Source organism: Topomyia yanbarensis, chromosome 3 (genome assembly GCF_030247195.1).
Source record: "Topomyia yanbarensis strain Yona2022 chromosome 3, ASM3024719v1, whole genome shotgun sequence".
In the NCBI taxonomy this organism is placed as follows: Eukaryota; Metazoa; Arthropoda; class Insecta; order Diptera; family Culicidae; genus Topomyia; species Topomyia yanbarensis.
The window spans coordinates 97,113,709-97,137,242 of NC_080672.1; the positions used below are offsets into that span (position 1 = coordinate 97,113,709).

At 43.0% G+C, this 23,534-nt stretch overlaps 1 protein-coding gene across 1 annotated transcript in view; it reads left to right on the top strand.

Moving 5' to 3' along the window:
- Positions 1 to 23,534, top strand: part of LOC131687988 (high affinity cationic amino acid transporter 1-like) — a 400,280-nt gene that overhangs the window by 277,807 nt on the left and 98,939 nt on the right. The gene's annotated exons all lie outside the window — the stretch shown is intronic.

The following is a 23,534-nucleotide window of genomic DNA, read 5'->3' on the forward strand; positions in this document are numbered from 1 at the left end:
ACGTGGGTTTTGTAACAGCACCCATCAAGGGACACTCTCAGGCCTTTATGAGGAAGCTTAGGAGAAGAAATGATTCTTCTCTTTCGAAAATTTATAGACACATTAGAAGCCCTCAATGGGGTTGTCAGAATCTCGCTTTTAATAGTGGCCAGTGGCGTAGCCATCTTTAGCATTTTTTCTCGGAATGTTCCTCAAAAGAATGCTTCAGATTTTCCCGCATAATTTATATGCGAGATATGTCGACAGTTCATGCGGAGTCCCTCCACAGAAGCAAAGAATTTGATAATCCTCACCGCATTTTTCACAACGTGCCTTGTTTCCACAATGGGTAACTCTATGGCTCCATTGTTTGCAACAGCAGTTCATGCCCCGCGGTACAAAAAGGCGAACAGGTAGACCGGTAGCTGTTCACAAGAGCACAGTTTGAAAGAATAGATCTGGCGAAATGCTGAACAAAATTGCTTGCACATCACGATTTTCTTTGACAAAAGCGAAGGGGTCTGGAAGAAGCCAAATAACCATCGGTATTCAAAGCCCATTCGGGCTGAAAGGATGTTGGTCGTCGAAGCTACCTTCCCATTAGTCCACACTATCATGCGGGCTTCAGAACTCACCAAAGAAGGTTCTACGGAAGTCTGCGGCATGTCCGGACGAGAGTTAAGTAACTTTGTACTTCATGCTGTCGGAACCGACAAGTAACTTTACGCACGTCCGGATATGCCGCAGACTCAGGTGATTCGCATTTCTAATGCCAAAAGATCCTGACTTCTGCGGTAGCAGACAAAGGGTCTCCGGTAAACTCTAAGCTTTCTCATATCACCCTTTTCCATGTTTTCTAAACTTTCTTCCTTCAACTCCTTGCTCTCCCTTGAGTACTGGGGCTCTTAATATTGAAAAATATGGTCTCCCAGTCTCTATGCATCGCTCGATCGAGCTACAAGTGTTTTGTTTCCAGTCCGTGCGAAAAAGAACAGTACTAATCCGTGTTCAAGGTTATCGCATTCTCTGCCACTTCGAGGTTTTGGACTTTGTTCTTTTTTCGTGCGTGTGTTAACAGATAGGTCGCATTCCTCAGCCTTTTGTTCGCAAAGTGAGGATTGAGCAAAAACCAGCTATATAGGCTGGACTGGTGCGTCGTGGGAAACGAATATACAGATAAGTGAAATCTACCTTTTTGATACATTTACGGCTTTTTCCTGTCTGCGTGGGTGCTAACCCCGTGCGTTGACGGTGTCGATGACTCACTCTGATGGCTCTCCCCCGACCCAAACAATATCCAGAGCTCTCGACCGGTCCCTTTGTGGTCTTCTTTCGGCCCAAAACAAAATCGCTGATTCTATTACAGATTTCAAAAAACCTGACGGAACGAATCTCGGCTGTGAAGGAAATAAGAAAGGTCCGCTCAGACAGGGTGAGGGTCGTGTTGGCTAATTCAAAGCAGGCAAACGATATTGCTTGCTGCGAGCACTTTACGAAGGACTACTATGTGTATATTCCAGCTGTAAAAGTACAGTCTGAAGGCGTTGTCACCGTTGAGAGTTTGACATGCGAGGATCTGCTGGAGTACGGGGTTGGCCGTTTTAGAGACCGCTTGCTTCAGCCAGTGAAAATACTAGAGTGCAAGCGTTTGCACTCAGTAGTAGTTGCGAGGGATGGTTCAAAAACTTACCCCAATCAAACTCTTATCGGGTGACATTCGCTGGTACCGCTTTGCCAAATTACGTCCTCTTGCACAAGGTTCGTCTGCCTGTGCGTCTGTTTGTACCGCGGGTCATGAATTGCACAAAGTGTAAACAATTGGGTCACACAGCCACCCATTCTAGCAAAAAGGCCCGCTGTGGAAAATGCAGTGAGAATCATCTGGATGATTCGTGCAGTAAGAATGCTGAGAAGTGTCCTTACTGTGCAGAGAATCTACATGATATCTCGGCATGTCCCGCGTACAAACTACGCGGGGATAAACTAAAACGTTCCCTTGCGGGACGATCCGAACGTTCTTTCGCAGAAATGCTAAAGAAAGCTACGCCACCATCCTCAACAAACATCTATGCTCACTTGCCTCCTAACGAGGGCGAGGCTGATGACCCACAAGAGGGAACATCTACATCTAGGGTGCCTAGAAGTTATAGGAAGAGGAGGAACATTTCCTCTCCTAAAGTTCCTTGTAAAGGCCAGAAGGTATCCCTTGACGAGGCTCCGAAAATCACATCTATTGGAAGTGTTGCAACCAAACCGAAGCAAGTAGCGCCTGGTCTCGGAGGATTAAGCTCAGAGAAGGAGTTCTCAGCACTTCCAGGAACATCAAAAATCCCAAGTGTTCCTTTGTTTCAGTTCGAGAATTTCAGTGCTGTGGAATTATCAAACTCTCGGACATAGTGGACTGGATAATAAAAACTTTCAATATAACTGATCCTATTAAAAGTCTTATGGTAGTTTTTCTCCCTACAATAAGAACATTTCTGAAGCAGTTGACTGCTAAATGGCCCCTCCTTTCAGCGATTGTATCCTTCGATAGTTGACTCATCGAACGAAACACCTTTTTCGATGATGGATTTCTCACTTGCTCTCTTGTCGTGTAACAATAAAGCTCCAGGGCCAGACAGAATCAAATTCAACTTGTTGAAGAATCTGCCAGCCTCTGCCAAGGGACGCTTGTTGAACTTATTTTATAAGTTTTTTGAGGGTAACATTGTCCCACACGATTGGAGGCAAGTGAAGGTCATCGCCATCCAAAAACCAGGAAAACCAGCCTCCGACCACATTTCGTATCGACCGATCGCAATGCTATCCTGTATCCGGAACAACTCGTGAAAATGATCCTATCCCACTGTTCGGATTGGGAAGAATACACGTCCTGATAGCAGCTAACACGCAGCTTCAAAGCTGTAATTTATTATATTAGATTGCATACTGTTTTAAATATAGGTTAGCTTACATTTTCGTTTGCTTCTTCCACGCTTTTCCGAAACAAAGTCTTCTTTTTTTATGGGTGTTTGTACTGTTCTAGGTTTAACAAATTCATTAGTTTTAAGCTAGATTTAAATGAATAGAACTTACTTGTCTTGCAAATCTGTGATAACTAGCATAGACTAGCCAATTAACCGTACTGTTAGCTTTAGTATCTATACTAATTTATGCATAAATATTCACATAGTTTTTAAGTTGTATGCATGTTAAATTATAGTTACCTAGTTTAATCTCAAATTCACTCCTTTAACTAGTATTTAAGTAATTGTAAAAATAAGTTTTAATAGCAGACTATATTATTTTATAGAGCTTTCAGATCTCCTACCACTTAACTCCTCGTGTGAAATCTATGCTCCATCTGACAGTCCAGCACACGAGGGTATGTTTTGACGTTTGCGCAACTGACATTTATGTTTGCTCGAATTGACAGCACCGGGTGGTACTGAACTGAACTCATCTGTCTGTTGAACGAATCTGCCCTGTGGTTTCGTAACATTCCCCTGCCCGTGAAGTTCCGGACCGTCTCCAGGTGTCTGAAGATCCAGGAGTGCTAGCTTTACTGCAGGTCTATTGATTACTCCATTCTTCGTCTGTACAACTGCTCGCCGAACTTGTCCATCTGGTGCCTTAATAACGTCCACGATCTTACCCCTTAACCAACCGTTCCGTTTACTCTCCTCCACAACGATGACTAGGTCTCCTGCTTTCAACGGTTTAGTAGGTTCAAACCACTTTGTACGCCTGGTTAAAGTTGGTAGGTACTCTCGAATCCAGCGGGCCCAGAAGTGGTTTACCAAGCATTGTGCGAGACGCCAGCTGTCTCGCAAGGCACTTCCTTCCACCTTTGTTGATGTTTCCGGTTGTGCAACGCCCTTTGTACCGAACAACAGGAAGTGGTTTGGCGTCAGTGACTCTTCTTCCATCGACTCAAGCGGAATGTATGTCAATGGCCTAGAGTTGACAATCGACTCGGCTTCTGCAACTACTGTTTCCAAAACTTCGTCACTAGGATGCTGTGGATGGTCTGCGATGACAGACATAGCGGTTTTTACTGAGCGCACCATGCGCTCCCAAGCGCCGCCCATGTGAGGCGCCGAAGGCGGATTGAAACACCAGCTCGTCTTACTGTTGGTAAATGTAATCGCACAATTCTCCTGGATCTCCTGCATCTGTTTCTCAAGAATGTTGCTCGCTCCCACGAAGTTAGTTCCGTTGTCACTGTAGAAGGTTTCTGGAGAACCACGGCGAGCCACAAATCGTCTGATGGCCATTACGCACGACTGGGTAGAGAGACTATGTACTACCTCTAAATGTACAGCGCGTATCGTGAGGCAAGTGAATAACGCCACCCATCTTTTCACCAGGTTTCGACCTTGTTTGACCTGTATTGGCCCGAAATAGTCTACACCAGTGTGCGTAAATGGTCGAATCATTCCAGTGACGCGAGCGGCCGGTAGGGATGCCATCATAGGTGGTGCTGGAACAGCATTTCTAACGCGACAGGTAACACACTGTTTCGATACCTGACGAATTAGCACTCGTAGCCCAGGTATAAAGAACCGTTGGCGCATCTCGTTGCAAACTGTCTCCCCATTTCCGTGGAGGAATTTCCGATGGTAGTTTTCCGCTAGAAGATGAACAGCGAAGTGTTTCCTTGGTAATATAATTGGAAACTTTGCATCATACGCCACGGTAGGTTCTTCGCAGATCCTACTGTTCATCCGAATGATGCCTGTTTCATCTAAGAATACTGATAGTCGGTACAGTGAGCTGGACTGTGGGATGGGTGGTGAGCTTGTCGAATCCCCTAGGCTTCGCCGCAGAATCGCGTACTCGTCTGGATAGGATTCAACTTGGATCTGCTGCCAAATTAGGTTTTCAGCCTCGTATAACTCCTTCTGTACTAGAATATTGGACTGAAATCCCTTTCCACCCTTGAACTTGCACACGGCTCGTAACACGTAGGCCGTCGCTCTCAGTAAACGATTCCAGTTTGAGAATCTAGAAACATCCATCAGTGGTTGCGGCATCATACCATGATAAAGGAAATACGGTACGTAGTTCAGCTTCTACATCCACCCTGTTCGGCTTGGGTTCTGACGGCCACCGATCCCGCGCGTTGAATAAGAACTCCGGTGCATTGTACCACGGCCCATTCGGGTCGAAACTTGGTCCATCTTTCCACTTCGTGGCCGCATCAGCAATGTTCATTTTCGATGGCACATAATTCCATTCATCTACGCTCGTTGAACTGAGAATCTCTCCTACACGGAACGCAACAAATTGATGATATCGTCGAGCGTCAGATCGTAGCCAGTACAGAACGGTTGTTGAATCTGTCCAGAAGTATCGTTCAGTTATCTGGATATCCAGGGAGCTCAACACTGAGCCCATCAACCTTGTTCCGATCATCGCCGCTTGTAGCTCTAGACGCGGGATGGATAGTGGTTTCAACGGAGCGACCTTCGTTTTTGCAGCTACTAGAACACATCTGGGTCTACCGTTATCGTTGAGTCGAAAATATAAGGCAGCCGCACAGGCCACTTCGCTGGCGTCCACGAATAGATGGGCTTCTACATCTTTGAGAGCGGAAATGTTGACCCCCTTGAAGAAACAACGAGGCACCCTCACTGCATCTAGATGCTGCATGTTCTGACACCAATGCCTCCACTTACCATGCAATTCTTCTGTGATGAGATCATCCCAGTCTGTTCCACTTCTCCATATCTGCTGCATGAGAATTTTCCCATGTACGACGAAGTGTGCAATCAGTCCTAGTGGGTCGAAGAGTGACATTACAGTTCGCAAGACTTGGCGTTTAGTTGGCGTACTTCCACTTTCGATTAGTGCTTTAATTTCTTCCTTCATGCTGTTCAGGTCAAAGCAGAAGACATCCTCTGTTGGTTTCCAGATCAAACCTAGCACCCGTTCCGAATCAAGCGATTTGTCCAGCTTCATGGATATTTGCTGACGTGCTTCCGGCTCTCCGATTTTTTCTAAGACTCGGACTGAATTTGAGGCGAAGTTACGAATTTCGAAACCTGCTTGCGAATGGACGTATTTCACTTCGGTGATTAATCGAACAGCTTCCTCTTCCGTGTCTACACTGTCCAGAAAGTCATCCACGTAGTGATTCTCGGTGATAGCTCATGCCGCTCTCGGAAAGAAATCAGCAAACTCCATTGCGTTTCTTTTTTTTACAAACTGCGCTAGACTTGGCGAGCAGGTTGCTCCGAAGGTGGCCACATCCATGACGAAAATTTGGGGTTCTAATTCTGGATGCAGCCGAAAAATGAACCGTTGTGACTGCTTGTCTTCATCTCGTATCCTGATCTGATGGAACATTTCTATTATGTCTCCCACCATTGCTATGTTTCCTTGCCTGAAGCGCAGCAGTACCGATATCAGATCCACTAGAAGATCCGGACCTTTTAACAGCATGTCGTTGAATGATACGCCTGCCACACGTGCTTTAGCGTCCCATATCAGCCGTAGCTTGCTCGGTTTTTTCGGGTTCTGTACTATTCCCAACGGTAAGTACCAGACCTTTGTCGGGTCAGTAGATCGCAGTTCGTTTGGCGTAATACGATGGGCGTATCCCTTCGATTCGTACTCTACAATCTGCTCTTTCACCCGTTGTCCGAGAATCGGGTCCTTACTTAACATTCTTTCCAACGCTTTCAATCGCCGAAGTGCCATTGGGTAGCTGTCCGGAAAGCAGAACTGGTCATACTTCCATAACAGCCCTATCTCGAAGGCATCGTCCACGCGCCGGGTTGTAGCTTCCATAATCTGTCGTACTCGCTTGTCTTCTTCAGCTTCAGGTTTAACTGTCACGCTGGACTCTTCAACTGCGAAGAATTGTTTCATCCATTGATGCAGCTCATGATTTTTCATCTTTTCTGTTAGATGTAAATTCAACTGCACTATCGAATTGCCGCTCTTGTCGTTTTTCCCGAAGATACACCAACCCAGACGCGTTTTTGTAGCTACTGGTTCGTTATCTCTTCCCTCGCGCGTTCGCAACGCAGTTAGTAGCCGAATATGTTCGATGCCAATGATGATACCTGGAGTCGCATCCGTGTAACTTTGAACCGGAAGACCCTTTAGGTGTTGATAGCTACGTGCTAGATTGTCGTAGCACATCGTCTGCGCAGGTAACTCCAGCTGCTGAACTGTTCTCACGTTGTGGAGTTTAAACTTCTTGCCATTCCCGCAGATGACCACGCTAATACGCTGGGATTCCTTTTCCTCCCTCGAGATATTTCCAGTCCAACTCAAACAGAAGCCGTCATTTGGACCCTCGATGCCTAATAACGACGCAATATTGCGTTCAAGAAGAGTAGAACTCGACCCGTCATCCAGGAACGCATAGGTACTGACTTGCTTACCATTCCCGTGTATAGTGACCGGCAAATATCGGAATAACGAATATGACATCGAACTGTGTAAATTTTGATGTACAACAATATTCGTATTCCCTGCTCCGTTCGTTGTATCCGCTTTTCCCGAACCGTTTTCTGAATGCAGAAGGTTATTGTGGTATATTCTACACCCATTTTTACCACACTCCTTTTTGGTTCGACATGGCCATTTCCGATGTGGTACAAGGCAACCCCTACACAGTTTTTTCTGCTTCACGACTTCCCATCTACCGTCGATATCGAGCGACTTGAACTGCTTGCAGTTTGCGATTTCGTGACCGGTTCTAGCGCAATACATACAAGTATTCTTTTCCCGCTCCCCTGTTGCCATATTTTTCCCAGCGGATTCACTATTCCTCTCCTGCGGACCCTCAGAGTGTGTGTACAGCTTCGGTTTCTCTTTTCCCGGTTTGATGGGTTTCGAGTTCATACTGAGCGCTTCGACTGGAAGCGTAACATCTGAAGCCATTATCAGTAACTCAGACATGAACGCGCTGAAGGTCGCCAGGTTGACGCAGGTGCTTTTATTCTTGTAGTAGGACCACTGCATTTTAATTTGCGGTGGTAGTTTCTCGACTAGCTCGTGAAACAGCGTAGGATTCCACAAATGATCAAAAAGATTAGCAACACACATGTGATCCACGACATTTTGTACAGCGAGACCAAAATTTATTTGCGACTGCAAGTTGTCAGTCTTCGGAGAGGGAACTGTTCGTAGCTTTTGGAGGAGAGAGTGTATCAGAATTTCTGGTCGACCGTACAAGCGCCGTAATATATCAATTACGAAAGGCGCCGACTGCGGCATCAGCAACCGGCTTCTAACTGCTTCCAACGCGTTGCCCTTCAAACAACGCTGTAGTCGAGCTAAGTTCTCCGAATCAGTGTATCCACATGTTTCCGTAGAGTTGCAGAACGAGCTATAGAATAGCGGCCAATCTTGAGGGTCGCCTGAAAAGATTGGCAACTCTCGCGGCATAACTTGTCTCGCAGCTATTTGCTCGCTAGATGGCCCGCTTCGAACTGGTATAGCAGGCTGTTGTTGAGGCCGTTGGTCAATGGAGGGAGCACCGAATGGTCCGGCTGGCATCGGTAGTTGGGTACCCGGAATCACGAACTGAGGTGCAGTACTACTAGACACAGGTGGTACCAACGCATTCGTACTTACTAACACACCCCTATTATTGAAATACGTTCCTTCTCTCTGCGTTGAAACCGGGATATGATTTATATTTAACGATTGCATTCCACTCACGGTGGTACTGGCAATATTGCTATTGATCCACGTTGGTTGACAAATGGAACTTAACGTTGGTCGGGAGTGTACTAAAGGCAATGATAAACTCGGATGTTGGAAAGTAACTGAACACCCTCCAACCGGGTAACCCTGACTACCAGTGAGAAATGACATTGATGGGTTAGTTTCAACGTACGGAGGGGCGACGATACTGTTATGTGTCGGAATATATGTAGTGTGCAGTTGATTCAGCACTGAGGTTGTTGTCGAGAATGTGGGATTATAGTTAGATATAGGCGTATACCCATAGTTGAGGGAGGATACTTGTGGTACGCTTTTACCTACTATGCTATCGTGAAACACTGGCCTACTACTAGAGGAATATATGACAATGTTATCACCACATTCCGATGCCCTACTCATGAGTATGGAGGGGATGCTGTTTACTATTGCCTCTGGTACTTGATTACGACCCGATAAAGGGGGAAGGTCGATAACCGAAGGCGGAGCACTATTGTTGATCTTCCGCGGTCCACTGTTGTTATTTATCGCAACGAGTTTATTGACTCCGACGTAGGAGTTGCATCTAGACACCAATGACGAACTTACCAGAGGTCTCCCGGGAACGTCTAAAATAATTTCGGTGTGGGATACGAAGTCACCTTTTGATCTTACTGGAACTGGACCTTCAGGTGCACTCATTGCTACGGAGCACTTTACCGAACTCGGTGTAGAAGTTGACACAGGGCTCGAGGTTGCAAGAGCAGGAACGTTTGACGCCTTCGGGCTAGAGGTGATGAGTGCTGGGACTATAGACTGCTGAACTGCTTCTGTAACTACGGTTCTCGGCAAGGTGCTACTGGATGACACTACTTTCACTGGACGTGCTGTGTCGACTTCCTGCTTTCCAAGCCACGACCGTACCTTATCTAGACTAGCTCGACTGCTCAGTCTTGATGTCCTACTGGCTCCATCCTCTGAATTTTCTTCATCTGCGAGAAGTTTATACTTCTTCTTTAGAAACTTCTCCTCCTCATCCGCTAGCTTTTTCCTGGTTGCAGCTTGAGCTGCTTCTTCTTCCAGAATTCTTCGCATTCTCATGGCCTTCTCTTCCTCGATCATCCTTAGATTGAGGTCAATTCTAGACGAGTGCTTGCTAGAAGACATACGACTGACCGACTGCAACATTGAATCTTCCTCCCGGCACTGCTCGCATTTCCAACTGCGATTAACCTCGGCGATGGAATCCGTCACTCCCGCACACCCAAAGTGCATCCACGTCTCACAGGAGTCGCATCCGACTAAATTATCCGCCGAGTCCGGTCGATCACACTTGGCACAATGTTTCGTCAAATCCATCTCCTTCTTCCAGGAACTGTGTTCTCCAGAAAATCTTTGAAGATTGTTCGGATTGGGAAGAATACACGTCCTGATAGCAGCTAACACGCAGCTTCAAAGCTGTAATTTATTATATTAGATTGCATACTGTTTTAAACCGGTTGTCACGGTAAAGATAGATACGTCTACCTTTATCAAGGACACATGATAGTGAACTCGGGTGATTCGTAGTTATTCTGCCTAAGCTCGACCCTCATTATCAGAAGGCAAAAATTAAGCCCGCACGATATTAAGCCTGTTCTAATGACCCTGCCACTTCTAGTTTTCCGATCTGTTTACTTCACATCCTTGCTCTCACTTGAGTACTATGGCTCTAAGTTTCATAACTTTCCCTACCCAGTAATCTCTAGCTAATTGAATGTCGTTAAAACGTAAAAAAGTTTTAAATATAGGTTAGCTTACATTTTCGTTTGCTTCTTCCGCGCTTTTCCGAAACAAAGTCTTCTTTTTTATGGGTGTCTGTACTGTTCTAGGTTTAACAAATTCATTAGTTTTAAGCTAGATTTAAATGAATAGAACTTACTTGTCTTGCAAATCTGTGATAACTAGCATAGACTAGCCAATTAACCGTACTGTTAGCTTTAGTATCTATACTAATTTATGCATAAATATTCACATAGTTTTTAAGTTGTATGCATGTTAAATTATAGTTACCTAGTTTAATCTCAAATTCACTCCTTTAACTAGTATTTAAGTAATTGTAGAAATAAGTTTTAATAGCAGACTATATTATTTTATAGAGCTTTCAGATCTCCTACCACTTAACTCCTCGTGTGAAATCTATGCTCCATCTGACAGTCCAGCACACGAGGGTATGTTCTGACGTTTGCGCAACTGACATTTATGTTTGCTCGAATTGACAGCACCGGGTGGTAGTGAACTGAACTCATCTGTCTGTTGAACGAATCTGCCCTGTGGTTTCGTAACACCCACTTCGGCAATTGGGTCGAAGCAAATGGCTTACTGTGAGATATACAATTTGGCTATCGCAAAGGCAAAGGGACGAACGATTATCTTTCAAATGGCCTATGCTAGTAAAGAGCAGATGGCATCAGTATTCGTAGATATTAAGGGTGCTTTTGAATCAGTTTCTATTAACATTCTTTCAGAGAAGCTGCACCATCATGGTCTTTCAGCGACTTTAAACAAGTTTTTACTAAAAGCACATGCATTTTTCGCATGGTGCCTTATCGACATCACGATTTAGCTACATGGGCCTTCCCCAGGGCTCATGTCTAATCCCCCTGTTATACAATTTCTATGTCAACGACATTGATAAATGTTTTGACAATTCCTGCACGTTAAGGCAACTTGCAGACGATGGTGTGGTTTCTGTAACGGGATCCAAAGCTGTCGATCTACAAGGACTATTGCAGAATACCTTGTCTGCTTGGGCTATTAAGCTGGATATCGAATACTCCACGGAGAAAACTGAGCTAGTTGTATTTTCTAGGAAGCGTGAACCAGCACAACTACAGCTTCTATTAATGGGTCAAACTATCGCTCAGGTCTTCACAGTAAAATATCTAGGGGTCGAAAGGTACTTGGGGATGCCATATTCGGTATCTGAAACAGAAATGCCAACAAAGGATCAACTTTCTTCATACAATAACCGGAACGTGGTGGGGTGCCCACCCAGAAGACCTAATTAGGTTGTATCAAACAACGATACTGTCGGTAATGGAATACGGATGCTTCTGCTTTCGCTCTGCCGCGAACATACATTTCATCAAACTCGAAAGAATTCAGTATCGTTGTTTGCGTATCGCCTTAGGGTGCATGCAGTCGACCCATACGATGAGTCTCGAAGTCCTGTCGGGCGTTCTCCCACTGAAAAATAGATTTTGGGAACTCTCATATCGATTGCTCATTCGATGCGATATCTTGAACCCGGTGGTGATTGAAAATTTCGAAAGGCTTGTTGAGCTCAATTCTCAGACCCGTTTTATGTCCCTGTACTTTGACTACATGGCGCAGAATATTAATCCTTCTTCTTACAATCCCAACCGTGTGCATTTCATAAATACTTCTGAATCTACGGTTTTCTTCGACACATCCATGAAAGACGAGATTAGTGGAATTCCGGACCACATACGCCCACAAGTGGTTCCAAACATTTTTATAATAAATTCCGAGAACTCGACTGTTCTAATTTTTTTTATACTGACGGATCAAACCTCGAAGGGTTCACTGGCTTCGGTATTTTTAATCAAAAGTTCACCGCTTCCTACAAACTCAGTGACCCCGCTTCAGTTTACGCCGCAGAATTAGCTGCTATTCAGTATACCTTGGAGTCATTGACACATTACCCGCAGACCATTACTTCATCGTCTCGGATAGTCTGAGTTCTATTGACGCTATTCGCTCGATGAAACATGGAAAGCATTCCTCGTATTTTTTGGGGAAAATACGGGAGCTACTGAGTGCTTTATCTGACAACTCTTTCCAGATTACCTTGGTGTAGAACCCTTCTCATTGCTCCATTCCGGGCAATGAGAAGGCGGACTCTTTAGCTAAGGTGGGTGCCCTAGAAGGTGACGTTTATGAAAGACCAATTTGCTTCCACGAATTTTTCAGTATTACTCATCAGGGAACCCTCGAAAGTTGGCAAACTTCGTGGAGCAGTGGGGAGCTAGGAAAGTGGCTACATTCGATAATCCCTAAGGTGGGCGTGCACCGAGTACAGTTCCACCAGGTCTCGGCTTATGGACACCCTCTGGGTCCGAGGAAGACCACCCAACGTCCCGGTTCGAGATGTGCTGGCAAGTCGCGATGTCCTCTATATGTCCCTTATGTACACCTTTACTGTATCGATTTTGTTGGCTATTTTCGGCAAATTTGAGACTAAGAGAAACGAAAGCAATGAAATTGAAAGACGGATAGGTATTCTAGAGCGAATCAGTTATAAACTTAGAACAGAAAACTAAGGACTAGGCAGGCTCCTATGGATATGATCGAAAGGAAATGTGAAGAATTCTTTGCCTTCTGCTAAGTAGGAGTTGGGCGTTGCACCCTTATCACCCCCCAATATCTTCCGAAGCATTTAGCTCTTCCTGTCTTTTCTAGTTTTAACTATTATATTATATAATCTCGTTGAAAATGCCCAACTCTACTACAACATAAAAATAACTCTAATTAATGTCCAAGAATCTTTACAAAATTGAATCATGCCTTTAGTTATTTCTACTTTTAAGATAGTCGTAAAAATTGTCCCCCTTAGTTAAACATTATTTGCTCCAATAATCTCACTGCTAAAAATGTCAAACCATATTGCCATAAAAACTAAATAACCCCCTAATCTTACGAAAATTATATTACCCCCTTGTGTATATGTATAGCTATAAATTCGCCTTAGTTTAATTTCAAAAATCAATATGTAATCCCCTAGTTTTAAGTAATTTAAAATGTAAAACCAAACAAAATTGGCACCTTTAAGCTAACACAATCCTGCCTTATCAAATAAACGAATTGAATAAAAAAACTTGAAAAATATACTTAACTTTCCAGTCACTTGCTAATTGAATGTCGTTAATAACATAAAAAAGGAAAATTGACTCACTCTTATTCGTTAGGGGGGAAACAAGAAAAAATTAATAACATAAAAAAGGAAAATTGACTCACTCTTATTCGATAGGGGGTAAGCAAGAAAAAAAATCACTCTTTTGCGAATTTTTTTTAGAACTTTGGGTGAAGAGAATTGATCAAAACTTTTGTGTATTATAATGTATTATTTCAATAACATTCTGTAAATTTTTCGTGCAAAAATATCGACAAACGACTCGGTGACGAAGATTTTTGTAGAACATCTCTGGAACAAACACGATTTGCGGCGTTCACTGCCATTTAAAAACTACTTAATTTCTTTCAAATTTTGCATAGACATTCTACGTAAAAAATACCTAACCTCTATGTTGAGTTTTTGAGGTAATTTTTCGGTTAAGGGGGTTTTTACTCATAAACTAGCGGAATTTTTGTTGAAAAATACCAATTTTTGTTTCTAATGGGTAAAAACACCCTAATTAAAAGAATCTCGCAAAAACTCAACGTATTTTTTACATAGAATGTACCTGCAAAATTTGAAAGAAATCCATCCAGTAGTTTTTGAATGGCAGATAACACCGCAAATCATGTTTTATCGGAGAAAAAACAAAAAGCTTCATAACCGAGCTTGTCGATATTTTTGCACTAAAAAATTACAGAATATTATTGAAATAATGCATTACAACACACAAAAGTATTGGTCAATTCGCTTCACCCAAAGTCCTAAAAAAATCGCAAAAAAGTGATTCTTTTTCTTGCTGAAACCCTTACCCCTTACCGCACCCCCTCCCAACCAAATTAAAAAGTGGGAAAAATATTAATTCTGTCAACACTGCAAATGTACCACCAACACCTACGTTTTAATCTTAAATATCTCAGATATGTTTATCGCAAAGATTTGGTAAAAGAAATGTGGGAACCAAATAATAAAACTTCATCTTAATATTACGTTTGAACAAAGCCTAATAGAGAAAATTGTAAGTAAACATTGATAAATAGGGTAAACAGGTCTAATACGCCCCCCTTAAGCAAAAATAGCTATATTTCACCATTCGACACTATGATCTCCGCACTAACTACTCTAATTTATTGTTATATTAGTTAGAAATTAGTACCCGTTTCATTTTTTATTAAAAAACATCCTGATACAAGTATTATTAAACATTTTTCAAAGATGCCTAAAGTTTTTTCTTTCACCCAGGGCAAAATGCCCCGGTTAAAGTGTAATATGCCCACAACAAGAGAATGGTATGCCCCACAGCAATCGGTGAGTATGCACCACAACAATGGGTGGGGCGTTTTAGCCGGTGATGAACTGTTGTGAATGCATCAATAATTCTACACGCACACATAGTTTTAAGCCAAGTGTCGCCGACGCAAAATCACAAACAGCTGTTCGCAGCGAGCAGCGGCAGAATCAAAACAAACCACCGTAACATAGAACAGTTCGTTCTGACCTAAAGAGGCAGAAGGAAAATCGAATTACATTCAAGTGCGCCCAACGATGAGTCAATGCGCGCTCACGCAAGGGTCATATATGCTTCATCGGCATTTTCGGTGCCACTGCCGGTCACAGCGCATTCGAAGACGATAATTATATCGATATTTGACTTCGCGCGGTGGCTTGGATAATAAAACATTTGTGCAGAGTTGACAACAATATTCATTGTTAACATTCTGTACCAAAACAAATCTAAATAAAATCGATTCAAAAATCGATTATTTGTAAATAGCTAGCTTAGGAAAGTAGGTATATAAACCAAAAAATTGTATAATAAAATCAAGTTGAAATCGAGCAGTCGAAAGTACCACTTCACTCAGTCGAAAATCCTTTACTTCGTGTCCAGACCCTGGAGTTCTTCGTTGGTTTTCCACCTTGTTAAATCCAAAGTCAAATTACTTCCTTGTTTGTAACGCAAGCGGGGAAGCAAATTGTCTTACTACCAGAATTAGTATTGGTTTGTTACGCAGAACGATACTAACTGGACGAGGAATTCCCGGCTTATTAAGCTATAGCGTGTGGTATTTGTAACGCAGGTGCCACAAACTATACTTAGTCTAGAATTAGAAGTGGCTTGTACCGCAGGACGCTTCTAACTAGACCCAGCACCCCCTTCTGCGGCGAAAGATCGTTCGGCGGAACGATATATGGTGGCTCCAGAGAGGATTTATCCTCACAATTCTCGCCACAGAAGGCACGAAGTAAAGAAAAACTACTAAGTCCTACACTGACCAAGCTACGGTAGTGGAAAAAGGCATAAACATTAAGCGAACACCTACAAACTGTGGTGGAAAAACGCTAGAAACACAGCGTGTCCGTAGCTTATAACGGACAGTAATACGCATTGCAATACGCGTCACTTACAAAATCGCTAATAAGGCGTATCCGCAGCCAATAGCGGATTCGGTGAAAACAAACAGTGCTTGAATAAGATATCACAATATATATCACACCGTGCGATATATCACTAGTGAATCTAAAACAAGCCGAAAGAGAAAGCGGATCTAAAGGATGGCATCTGGAGGATACGCGCACAACCCGAATGGGAATTGCCGCCTGTGCAAGGATAAGGACAGCGCGGACGAATGGATGGTCGAGTGCTCAAAGTGTTGGAACTGGTTCCACATGACCTGCACCAAACTTGAGAAAAGACCCTCCACTAAGGACCTCTGGCACTGCCCAAAGTGCAAAGAGGAAATAATGGAGCTCCAGCAACTAAGAAAGGAGCTGGAGGATCAAAAGAAGAAGACTACCAGGAGTGTGTCCAAGGAACGCGGACCAGCAGACACTGTAGAGTTGCTAAGACGCCAATTTGAGGCACAAATGGAAAGCCAAAAATTGCGTGATGAGGCATTTCAAAAAGCCATGATTGAGATGGCAACCAAAATGCACCAAGTAAAAATGGACCCCGAAGCGGGACAACAAATGGCTCCGACAATCAAATTGCCGGATGAAATTACAAACTTACTGAGGAGGCAAACAGCAACACCCCTCCCAGTTTTCAACGGAAATTACAAGGATTGGCCAAATTTCAAACGGCTTTACGAACAAAGCAAACGAGAAGGTCAATTCAGCGATACCGACAATATAAACAGACTTATGGCAAGTCTAGGCAAGGCAGCAAAGGTACACGTAAGTGCCTTGCTGATGGATCCAGGAAACGAGAAACATGTAGTAGAAACTCTGGATAGTATTTACGGACAACCGTTGGCTATATACAACGAACTATGGAAGGATTTGGCAAAGTTACGGAACCCACGCATGGAATACCCTCAAAGCATGGTGGACTTCGTAGTGACTCTCGGAAATTTGGTGTCCAACATGTCCATGATACAGTGCGAGGATTATTTAACTAATCCGTTGCAGATGGCTGAACTTGTTTGCCGCTTACCACTGAACTTAAGAGAACAATGGGCGGACAAGGAAGCAGAAGCAATGATTCCGCAAGAAGGACGACCACGGCAAAAACTCACACTAAAGGAATTACACGAGTTTTTGAAACCGCAACAGCAAAGGGCAACACTTCTTATTGCACAAAAGGTGTGTCAATCTGAGAAGGAAAACCCGAAAAATGAGCGCCAATCAAGAGTCAATATGCACGCTGAAACAACATCCAGATCCCAAGCCAAATGTTCCTGTTGTAGTCAACAACACTGGATAGTAGCATGCCCGGTCTTTAAAAAGATGAGTGTGGAAAAAAGACGAGAACTGGCACTAGAGAAACGCATGTGCTTTAACTGTTTACGCCAAGGACACTCCTTTAGAAACTGTCAAATGAGGCCAAACTGCAGAACAGAAGGATGTACAGCACATCATCACACATTTCTTCACGTCAGACCAAAAACAAATGATGAAAAAAGAGCCTCCCAAAAGGAGGAAACAAAACAAAAAATCAAGGAACCTTCAGGACATTCAAAAGACAACAAGAAGAACCAAGATAAGAAGGAAGTGAAAGAAATAGATGCGCAAGCTCCAACATCGTCCACCTCGAAGGAACAAGAAGATGAAGCTGTACGCACTAACATACACGCTACCAAAAGAAATAAGGTCTACTACCAAATACTGCCGGTTACACTTTATGCGCAAGGAAGACAATTAGAAACCTTCGCATTTTTGGATCACGGCTCATCGAACAGTCTAATTCTCGACGACTTGGCCAAAGATTTAGGTTTGCAAGGGCCAGTATCACCATTATGCATAAAATGGACAAATGACTCCGTACACGAAGATAACGAAAGCCAAAGCGTATGTTTCAAAATATCAGGCGACAACAAAATTCGATACCAAATGGAAAGTGTACGTACAGTAAAAAAATTATCCTTACCACGACAGACGCTTGACTACAAGGATCTTCATGAAAACTACAACCATCTTAAAAACCTTCCTATTCAAGGATACGAGAATGCTGAGCCGACATTACTTATTGGACTTGATCATCCCCGACTATTAACAGCAACAAAACAGAGAGCAAGCAAAGTCGGTCCAGTTGCCGCTAAAACACCAATAGGATGGGTCATTTACGGAAGGACCAACTCCCGACATCAAGGAGAAATATATTCCTGTGTAGTAGAGGAGCAAGACTCACTACGAGAAGAAATGAGGAAATACTTCTCAACGGAAGAGTTTGGCGTTAAGGTTAGCACCACTAACCAACAGAGCGAGGAGGATAGACGAGCTGAAAAATTGATAAAAGAAACAATGAAGTATGACGGGAGTCAATACGAAATTGGCCTTTTATGGAAACAAGCCAGGCCCATAATGCCAAAATCAGAAAGCTTCAAGGGAGCATTAAAGAGGTTAGAATACACTGAGACTAAGATGAGGAAAAACCCTGAGTTTGCCCAATGGTACACGGACAAAATTAAGGAATACGTTGAAAAGGGACGCACGAAAATTAACAGCAAACGAGATAACACTAACAACCGATAAAACATACTATTTGCCTCATTTCGCTGTCGTAAACCCTAATAAAACACCTTTAAAACCGCGACTTGTATTTGACGCAGCTGCCAAGGTACAAGGATTATCGCTCAACACTGAATTACTCTCTGGTCCCGATAACTTGACATCGCTCTTTGGAATGTTACTGAGATTTCGAGAAGGAAAGTGCGCAGTAGCAGGAGACATCCAAGAGATGTTCTCACAAATTAAAATACGCAAAGAGGACCAGGAGGCTCAACGATTCTTATGGAGGAACGGTAAGGCTTCAAATACCATGGGACACTACGTAATGCAGGTAATGACGTTTGGAGCAACCTGCTCACCTGCATGTGCCCAAGCAGTAAAGAATGCAAACGCAGAGAACTACCGAGATTGCGATCCGGTGGCAGCGAACGCCATTATAAAACAACACTATGTTGACGATTATCTGGACAGTTTCTCGACAGCGGAGGAAGCCAGTGCAGTTACGTTCGGAGTTATAAAAATTCATGAAGCTGCACACTTCATACTAAGAAACATCATTTCAAACGATGCCGACATGCTGGACGTCCTACCTGAACGCAACGTCGCGAGACAATCCACCCAAAAGGAATTTATTGAAAAAACTGCAACATCAGAGAAAGTCCTCGGAGTATACTGGGACACGACGCAAGACACAATTGGGTATAGAATAGCAGACTTCAAGTCCAACGCCATACCGACCAAAAGAGAAGTCCTCTCAACAATTGCCAGAATCTTCGACCCTCTTGGATTAATAGCGCATATTACGATTGGAGGTAAATTACTAATGCAACAAGCCTGGAAAGAAGGTATAGACTGGGATGAGAAAATATCTACGAAATTAATGGAAGATTGGACGATTTGGACAAATAGACTATCCACAATATCATATCTGAGAATTTCTAGGTGTTTCTCTCCCAACATACCGGACGCAAAATCATTGGAATTGCATATCTTTGTTGATGCATCAGAATCAGCGTTCGCCGCGGCAGCATATATACGAGCAGAAACCTTACATGGATACGACGTAAGCCTAATAGCAGCAAAAACGAGAGTTGCACCAAATAAAGCCATGTCAATTCCAAGGCTAGAACTTCAAGCCGCGGTGTTAGGCACACGATTGAAAACAACCGTTTTAAAGGAACTTCGATTAAATATTACAAACGTAACCATGTGGACAGATAGCACCACTGTACTCTCCTGGATACGAAGTGACCATCGCAGGTATAAAACATTTGTAGCCAACCGAGTAAGCGAAATACTCGACGACACAACGATCTCCCAATGGAGGTGGGTACCATCTGGAATGAATCCGGCAGACGAAGCAACACGGAACATCCAACCTACGGAATCTATATGGTATACAGGAGCGACGTACCTAAATACAAAAGTGGAATCACGGCCAAAGGAGAAAGGTGCAGTCATTGAAACTTCAGAAGAAAAAAGGGTTTGCAGCGTTCAAGAAATACAACCTGCGAACATTATTATGCACACAACTTGGTGCTCGGATTGGGGACGACTAAAGAAGGCAGTTTGTTACTGGCTCAAATACATGGAAAAATTGAGGACGAAAGTATCAAAACCCAAGGAGAGCGTACTTAGGAATGCTCTAATCGAGATAGAGCATCTCCTGAACAGTCGCCCGTTGACACATATACCATTAAGCTCCAACGATGATGAACCTCTGACACCAAATCATTTTTTGATTGGATGCGCAGGAGGAACGTATCCTTCACTCGACGACACGTCGCGAGCCGAGGCAACAAGAGAACACTGGAAAAAGGCTCAAATGGCAACTACTAAATTTTGGGATCGGTGGAGTACAGAATACCTTCCTAAACTGAACAAACGAGAAAAATGGAAACAGAACACAGAACCACTCCAGCCTGATGATGTCGTTGTTTTTCCAGACGAACAACGGAAAGGGAAGTTTCATAAAGGAATTATAACCGAAGTAAGGAAGGCGCAGGATGGCCAAACAAGGTCTGCGGTCGTTCGCACTGAAAACTCTAAATTAGTTAGGCCAACTGTAAAATTGGCCAAATTAGACGTAAAGGCAGATACGGTATTCACCGGTCACATACAGGAAATATCACCAAAACGAAAAGACGTCTTCCCGCAAAATAGTAGCTCAAATGCAAAGGCAAATATGACAGATTGGGGTAAGCGACAAAAAATCGACATAGAGCTAGTAAAACAACTAGCAGAAAAGCACAAAGCCGCTCATCCAACCAAACCGAAAAAGAAAACTATTCGAGCTAGGCCAAACATGTGGGCAAAAATGCTCGTCACTACAGCAGCAGTACTATCTTTAAATACAACGTCTAGTATGACCATCAAACCCGTACCAAATGCGGGACTTTTATTCGATCACGAAGCTACCTATTTAATACAAACCAGAATTTGGGACACACAAATTACTACAAACATATCTCCCACCGGCGATGTAAAACTCATTGACACGATACACAGAAACATCGAAGACGCTATAAATGGACTAAAGCAGAAAATAAAAAATCCAACACTCATCGACTTGGCTACCTCGATTGAACAACAGTGTTACGCCGCGAAGCAGGAAATTTTGGAACCAGCTCGAGTAAAAAGAGGAAAGGGAATTTTTGGATTCCTTAAAGACATACTATTCGGAGGCGATGATCTGACAGAGCAAATCGAGGCTATCCGAATGAACGAAGAACAAAAAATTCATGACGTCACACATAGCATGAATCAGCTAAGGGAAAGAACCCTGCAACAAAACAATCAATTTGAACAACGGATTCACCACGCATTAGATGGAATCAAACTTTTGAACAAACAGTTCGCGATGAACTATGCAGAAACTCTAGCCAACCATCTGATGGACACAATAATGGTGGCTAAACAACTGATCGAGAGTATTCTCACACGTCACAGAAAATTGAAACGTATACCCGTCACCATAGAAGAAAGAAACGAATTCATCCAACAAGCGAACCTGCGACTTCCTGCAAATCACTACATACCCGAGGATGAGTTTGCAACCCATTATAAACTCAAAATAAAGAATGATTCGTATCAAATCACGATGAGATCTATTGTGATACTAAGAGAATCATTCGAAAATTTCAAGGTTATAGCTATACCAGACTTTGAAAACAGAACAAAAATTCATGTTGATCAACCAAGAATCGCCATCAATCAGCACAACCAGTATTTCTATCCCTCTAATGAGGCAAGGAAACTAAACGAAACACACTTCCTCTGCTTCAAGCCAACAATACAGATGGAAATGTCATGCGTGCCAGCAGCAATATTTCACAAGCGTCCCGTAAGAAACTGCAATATTACAACTTTCGATAACCTGCCCACCGATTACGCGGAAGTAATCATATTATCACAACCAAACACACTACTATACTACGCAAAAGATTCAAATACAATCACGATACTCTGCAATAAGGAATTGAATTTCACCTCATACAACATAGCGGTTGTAAAATTAGATCCTGGTTGTGAAATACGAACCAAGCACAGCGTAACGTACGCTAGCATCGGCGGAACTTCAAAGCAACAAAAAATATACTTCAAACGCCACGATCAAATACCTCAATGGAAAAACGACAATTTCAATGCGTCAGAAGACACTTGGGAAACAACAGAACTTGATCCGATACCTGCAACCCATTCATCCTATCACAACGATCCTGAAACAAAGGCGATAAATCATCATGTTCCGGTCATAGTAGCAGCGGTATCATCAGTACTTGTTGTGGCCACGATAATCAGCGCCCTTTACTATAAGAAAGGCAGTCGACGTTACACCATTAGAACATCGAGCAGACCAACTCCACTTCCAAGACGACCACCGAGAATAATTCCACGAACAACAGCTGCAAATAGTGTTACACAAATTTAAAGCAAGTGCATTAATAACTTAAACAAATATTAAAAATAACTTAAAAGATAGGAACGTTATCATTTATCAAATATTAAACTAGGCTCCAAAAACATAAATCATTAGTAGGTAACAAAAGTAAATATTATATGAACCTTTATAATCAGATAGGCATCGAAAATCTCGACAAGCAAGATGACCATCGGCGCGTCGGCTAGTTTTTCGTAAGGTCTATGGGATAGACTTACGGGGGGCAATATGTCGCCGACGCAAAATCACAAACAGCTGTTCGCAGCGAGCAGCGGCAGAATCAAAACAAACCACCGTAACATAGAACAGTTCGTTCTGACCTAAAGAGGCAGAAGGAAAATCGAATTACATTCAAGTGCGCCCAACGATGAGTCAATGCGCGCTCACGCAAGGGTCATATATGCTTCATCGGCATTTTCGGTGCCACTGCCGGTCACAGCGCATTCGAAGACGATAATTATATCGATATTTGACTTCGCGCGGTGGCTTGGATAATAAAACATTTGTGCAGAGTTGACAACAATATTCATTGTTAACATTCTGTACCAAAACAAATCTAAATAAAATCGATTCAAAAATCGATTATTTGTAAATAGCTAGCTTAGGAAAGTAGGTATATAAACCAAAAAATTGTATAATAAAATCAAGTTGAAATCGAGCAGTCGAAAGTACCACTTCACTCAGTCGAAAATCCTTTACTTCGTGTCCAGACCCTGGAGTTCTTCGTTGGTTTTCCACCTTGTTAAATCCAAAGTCAAATTACTTCCTTGTTTGTAACGCAAGCGGGGAAGCAAATTGTCTTACTACCAGAATTAGTATTGGTTTGTTACGCAGAACGATACTAACTGGACGAGGAATTCCCGGCTTATTAAGCTATAGCGTGTGGTATTTGTAACGCAGGTGCCACAAACTATACTTAGTCTAGAATTAGAAGTGGCTTGTACCGCAGGACGCTTCTAACTAGACCCAGCACCCCCTTCTGCGGCGAAAGATCGTTCGGCGGAACGATACCAAGCTAAAAACTAAGATGGTAACTATAACATTCTAGTAAGCTACTTGAAATAGTTCTATCAAATCCGATTGTTTCTAATTGGTTGTAAAGCTATTGTAAAAAGTGGAAGCTTA